The following is a 6,093-nucleotide window of genomic DNA, read 5'->3' as shown; positions in this document are numbered from 1 at the left end:
CCCAGCTGCCAGTCTCCCACACTTGGAGGCTTAGGAGAGGTCAAGTGTGGGACAGCAGGATAAAATCTCTCAGCGAAAGGTAATGCTCGCTCCACACTTGCTGGCAATCCCTCTCTGGCAGGCCCAAAACCCCACTGAGTGTTTAAGACGCACTCTGGGCTTGAATCTCAACTCTGACATTTGCCAGCTGTGTTACCTTGGAAGAGTTACCCAACATCTCTGAGCTTCTGTTTCCTCAGAGGTGTAAGGTATAGTTCGGGCTGAGGCAGAAAAGGAGAGATGACCTCAACGGAGGTAGGTTACCTTTATTCAGGCAAGGAGGGGTGACAGTCAGCCTAACGACCAGGCTGAGCAGCCGAGAGGGATCAGGGAAGCTCCATATTTATAGGGAGGTTTGTGGAAGCGAAAAAGGAAACGTTAATCAGGTGGGATGTTTTGGGTACACTTTAGTTGAGATGGCATTTGTAGTTGGGCAGGGGGTGATAAGTCTTCTGGGCAGGTATAGGGGGTGGAAGGTTTCTGGACAGGGGGTGATAAGTCCCAGATAGATACAACTGACCTGGAGCATCAGGGCAGAACCTAAAGTTCTGTTTTGTTTTCTCCGAAGTTAGATGATTCAGCAAAGGCCTTTGAGACTGTTGTTTTCTTTTCTAGGCCCAAGGACTCCTTCAATAGGGATTAGTTAACATTGGGAAACACCTGACCAGTCCCTGGTAGGTGCTAGAATAGTGTCTGCAATTGTTACTATCATCACACACATACCTTGTCTTGTTTGTTAATTCCACACAAATAGGTGTGTCTGCCTGTGAGATGAAAAGTTTCCAGTGTTCCTTCCTCCTCTCTGTGACACACACAGGCACACAGGCCACCCAGCCTGGTATGGTAGCAAGAGCAGCCCCGGGGTCAGATCCTGCTCTGTCATCTGTTTGTTAAATGAGCTTGGGTAAATTATGACACCTCTGCAAAACCGGCTGACTCATTTATAAAGAGGAGCCAAGAACAACCTGCTTCACAGAGAGAATTTACAGGAAATTTCAGGAAAGCTAGCAGTGAGTATTCGTGAATCTCAGCCTGTAATCAGCATTTTAGTGAATCTTCTAGTCTCAAGGCTGGACATACCATAGCTCCACAAACACTCGCTGGCCTGCGGTCAGCTCTGCACATGTGTTAAACTGGGAGGTCATATCAAGTCACTAGCCCCGTCCCCTTTGAGGCCACACCTTCCCTGACGGCCACACTTAGAATGGATGGGAGTGAAGCCCTTAAGAGCAAGGACTGCCTCTTCTCCCTCACACTTGCCAGCAGCTGTTCTAACTCGGCACTTACAATGGGAGACACACACCCCCAGAAGTGACCCTGACTGTCTGAAATCCTGTCCAGAAGAAAATTATTGAGAGAAAGCTGAAAAAGGAAAAGCTGCCCTCCAACATACCCAGAATCTTGCTGGAGATGGAAACGAACAGGGATGGAAACATGACAGCAGAAAAATACAGACCGTTTTGAAGTCTGCCCACCTGGGAGTCAAGCCACATTGAAAATCAATAAGGCATCAAGGCCGGGAGCACGGAGAGTGGACTGGATACCTGCTTAGGCCTCCTTTAAAGCAGGGAAACCTTTGAAGTTGCAGACGACCAATAAAAATACAGCTGGCATTTACAGCTCCTACTCCTCCTGCCTCTGCTTTTCACCAAGTACCTCAAGCTGCAGCCACAGTCGCTCCAGGCTGGAATGTTGGCCCAGGACCACAGGGCCCATGCTGTTGACAAGGCCAGCAGCTCCTGGCATGCACTGGCTAGGGCCTGGTGATTAACTCTAGGCATGCTGGCACTTTCCCAGGACAACCCTGGCAGGGGTTCTGCACACCAGACGCGATGGCTGAGGTCCCCCTGGATTACTTTAGTAAGGTGAGCTCTGTCAGAAGCGCTCAGTCATGGCCAAGTTGAGTCACAGGGAGGCTGTTGTTTGCATGGGATGCTTTCCATCCATTGCCTTGTTCTGTGCTCTCTCTTGAAGGCCTGTAACACCAGAAGGATGGACCTGTGGGAATGACTCCCTTCCCCCTTACCTCAGAAGATGGAGCCTCCAAACAGAACACGTTTAAGCAATTAGCGAAAAAGGCAATGGAAGTTATAATGAAAGGGCCCTAGAACCGAGCTCCCAGCCCAACACTGATGACTTAGGATGCTGCAGTTGGAGGCCCTCCTCACTTCTCTCATTTTAGGGAGCTCCGTAACCTCGCTGTTCTTTCAATAAGCACAGAATGAGTTCTCAGAGTTCGAGGCTCATGGTCCAACCCAGGAGACAAAACTGAGAGACAGAAAATACCCAACAAAAAAAAGTGTAAAGGAGTCTTGGAATGAATGGAAGATATTGTACCGTACGTACAAAGTACATGGGCAATGTCAGGCCTAATGACCAAACTGAGCTAATGTCAATAAACAGAGAACTATTAGGAAATTCATTAATCAAGGTCTTGTTTATACGCCTATTTGTCAACCAAACTATTTGTTTGACTTGTGGCCTCCCTGGTTTATTACGGTCATTTCTATCATCAGTAGAGCAGGGCTGCTGGAATTTCACACATACCTAGGGCCTGCAACTGTCTTCCTATGTTGTCTTGGTTGCCTTCTCCAAGAACCAGAGCTCTCATCAGGGGCCAAGATCTGTCTTCAGTTAACAAATAGCTGCTCTTTGTAATCCAATGGCTCACTGGACCTTAATGAATTGATTTGCTAATCACTGTTTCCTGTTTCCAGAAGTTGACCTCTGAAGCACCCTCCTGCTCTTAGGGGAATGTCATCAGGAAGAAACTCCAGGCTGAAAAGCAATAGCAGTGTTGAAGGGGACCAGCAGCTCTCGGAAGACACCTGCAGTCCTGCCCCACCTGGATGTGCTCTTATAAGGTCGTCTCTCACTACTGCCTCCCCCCACACTCCGTTCATTTCCTTCCTGCCGACTTGGCTCATGCCTGCCCCACTCCACCCCCAGCCCAGAGATCAAGCTCCTCTAGAAAGCCTCCCCAAGACCTTGAAAGCCAAAAAGGATTTTGTCCCGCCTCGGGCTTTCAAGCTGTGTGTGTGTCAGTTGCTCAGTTGTGTCTGACTCTTTGTGGTCCTATGGAACCCACCAGGCTCCTCTCTCCTTGGAATTCTCCAGGCAAGAATACTGCAGTGGGGAGCCATTCCCTTCTCCAAGGGATCTTCCCGACCCAGGGATTAAACCCAAGTCTCCCGCATTGCAGGCAGATTCGTTACCATCTGAGCCAATAGGAAAAGTCTCCAACTACTCAGTCCCAATGGTTGTCTCTGCTCTGTTCTGTTGACTCTGTTCCTATTCAGTTTTGCAAACTGTGCACTTCAGCTAGTAGCTACTGGGTAAGTTTTTGAGGGCAAGCCAACCTTAAGGGTTTCACAACTTTGCATCCTTTCTCCTTGGCCCCACTACCCAACAGACACACACATAAAATGCGGACCAACAGAGAGTACTTTGCTCTGTTATGAAATGTACCTTTCATTAGGGGTTTACTCTCCTCCAGACCCTAAGGTACCCCTGTTGAAGGCCCAGCCCACAAGCAAATAGAGAATGATAATCACCTTGGCAACCACCTTCTCTACTTTCATCTCCTAAGCTGAACTAATTTCTGGGGTTTCCACCTCCTCTGAGCCAGTGCTTCCTGTTGAGGAAATAAATGTCAAATGATTTCACCATTCAGAGTGATGATCACAGTGGATTTCTGGGTAGCAAGCAGGCAGGGGAGGCCCCCTTTAAAAAGTAGACATCCTTGATTACTTTGAAGGCAAAAGGGTGAAGGGCTTTGAGGGGAGTGGGACATAGGGTCAGATTTCTCCAGAATGACTCAGAGTAATACCTTCTCTCAGCAGCCACCCTATGAATTCTGACACATCTCAAAAAGCAGGAGTCTGGAAAAAGCAGTCAGAATCTCTTACCTTCTGCAAAAAGCTACTGTGCACAGTCTGTCCCTTTGTAGTTTGAGGATTTTTTTTTTTAAATCAAACCATCTTGGAAAAATCAAAAAGCAGATGCACCCATAATTGAAGTTGGCAAGAGCAACAGAAACCTTGTTATAGGTGTTACAGGCCCTCACACCCCAATTAACCTGGGGGTGCAGGAGTGGAGGGGCTGTGGGTTTCTCTGCGCAGATGTCTGGGGGGAGAGGCCCTGGTGGGCAGGAGATTTAGGTACCCTGAGATCCTTCTGGAAACTAAGGCCCTGGACCCTCGGCCGGTCCTGATGTAGAATCACTCTACCGCTTTGGGAAAGCCACATCCCGGGGAGTCCTGGCCCCGGGCTAGTCCTGGAGAAGCGGGGCTGCCGTGCGGCTGCCAGCCCACCCGAGATAGAGCCGGGAGCACCCACAGCCACGACCCGGGGCCAGATTTTACTACCTGCCATTTACCATTCTGACGGGAAAACAAATTTAAAACACCTGGGCATTTATGTCTCTGATGGGTCGAGTTGCACTGTTCCATTATATTAAATAATCCAGGCGGTGTGCTTCAAAGCCTGCCATCTCTGGGAGGGCGGGCTCGGGAGGGGCCTTGTGCGGCTTCAGAGGTGGAGGCTTGCAGAGGGCCCAGGGTTTTCACCTGGGACACGTGGCCCCTCCGGGCCACACCCTGGCCCTGCCAACACACCCCTGCCCCAAACTCAATGGCAAAATGGGATTTACTACACGTGATCTGGTCACACAGCTCCATAGGTCAAGGTGGGCACTGAGCAGAGAGGAGGTTGGGGCTGATAGAACACTCAAAAGGCTAAGACTGGATGGCGAGAGTGGGTCAGAAGAAGCTGTGGAAATGTTTAGGACACATTTGAGACTTGGGGCCCAACAGACCTCTGAGGCTGGGGCAGCCAAGAGCAGCACGGTGTTGGGGGTGGGGTGGGGGCAGTACTCTGGCACCCTCCAGAAAGGAGCCCTCAGTATTGACATGGCAGTGGGTGGGGGGTCCAGGGCTTCCTCTGAGCTCAGGAGGCGAAGACCACCTGCCCAGGAACCAGGCAGATGCTTGGAGACTGAAACCAACAGACTGGTTTATGGGCTCACACAAAATCCATCTCAGAAACTTCCAGAAAATAGCACAGGAGGCATAAGTTGGGCTGTGAGCTGCTCTGGGTCTGGAATGAGGGCCGTGAATATTTCTCAGCATTTGTTGTCTGTCTGTGAAATGGAAATAAGGCCTCCTGCTCCCTCCACTCACAGCCCTACTCTGAGGAGCAGAAGGATTATTTCTGAAAGCACATTGTAAACCTAGGATGATACAACTGAAGGACTTCTCTGGGGGTTCAGAGGTTAAGACTCCACACTCACACTGCAGGGGGCACAGGTTCCATCCCTGGTTAGGGAGTTAAGATCCTGCATGCTGCACAGTGTGGCCAGAAAAGAAATGATACAGCTGAGTTCCTATTAGTGCAGTTATGAACAGGGAGCCTGAAGAACATCTCACAGCTGCAGCAGCAGGAAGAGAAAGGCTGGGAGAAGGGGGTCCCACTCCCAAACTTTTTGCTGCCCAGTTCCCATCCTGTAGGGCCCACTCCCTCCTCCCTGCACCTCCTCCCAGCATCTCTGCCTGTCGTGACTCCTTCCCAGTCTCTGGTGCCATCCAACTCAGCCACAGCACCAGGGTGTAGAGAAAATACCATCATGACGTCTCATCTCTGTACGGCTGAAAGGTTTGCTAGAACAGGCATGCTCTTCGGTTTCACAGCTGCTACGTGGATATAATCAGCCCAACACACATGCAGCAGAACACTTAGGAAGCTCGGACCAGGGCTTCGGAGGCCCAAGTCCCAGACCTGGGTCTGCCTCCGTCTAACTGTGGCCTCCAGGGAACATATCACTTCACCTCCTCCGTCTTGTTACTTTGCAAGTGAGTTTACAAGCTGCAGTTTATGAAGCCTCCCAACCCCTTCCATGATTCTTGACTTTGGTGGCACATGTGAGTCATCTGAGGGACTTCGAAACAGAGCTATTGCCTGGGCTCCACTCCCACAAGTCCAGAAGTTTCTATGTAATAGGGCTGGGATGGAACCTCAGAAGATTGCATTGTGTAAGCACAGCTGGGGACACTTGCA

Source organism: Muntiacus reevesi, chromosome 3 (genome assembly GCF_963930625.1).
Source record: "Muntiacus reevesi chromosome 3, mMunRee1.1, whole genome shotgun sequence".
NCBI lineage: Eukaryota > Metazoa > Chordata > Mammalia > Artiodactyla > Cervidae > Muntiacus > Muntiacus reevesi.
Note: the sequence above shows the minus strand (reverse complement) of the source record.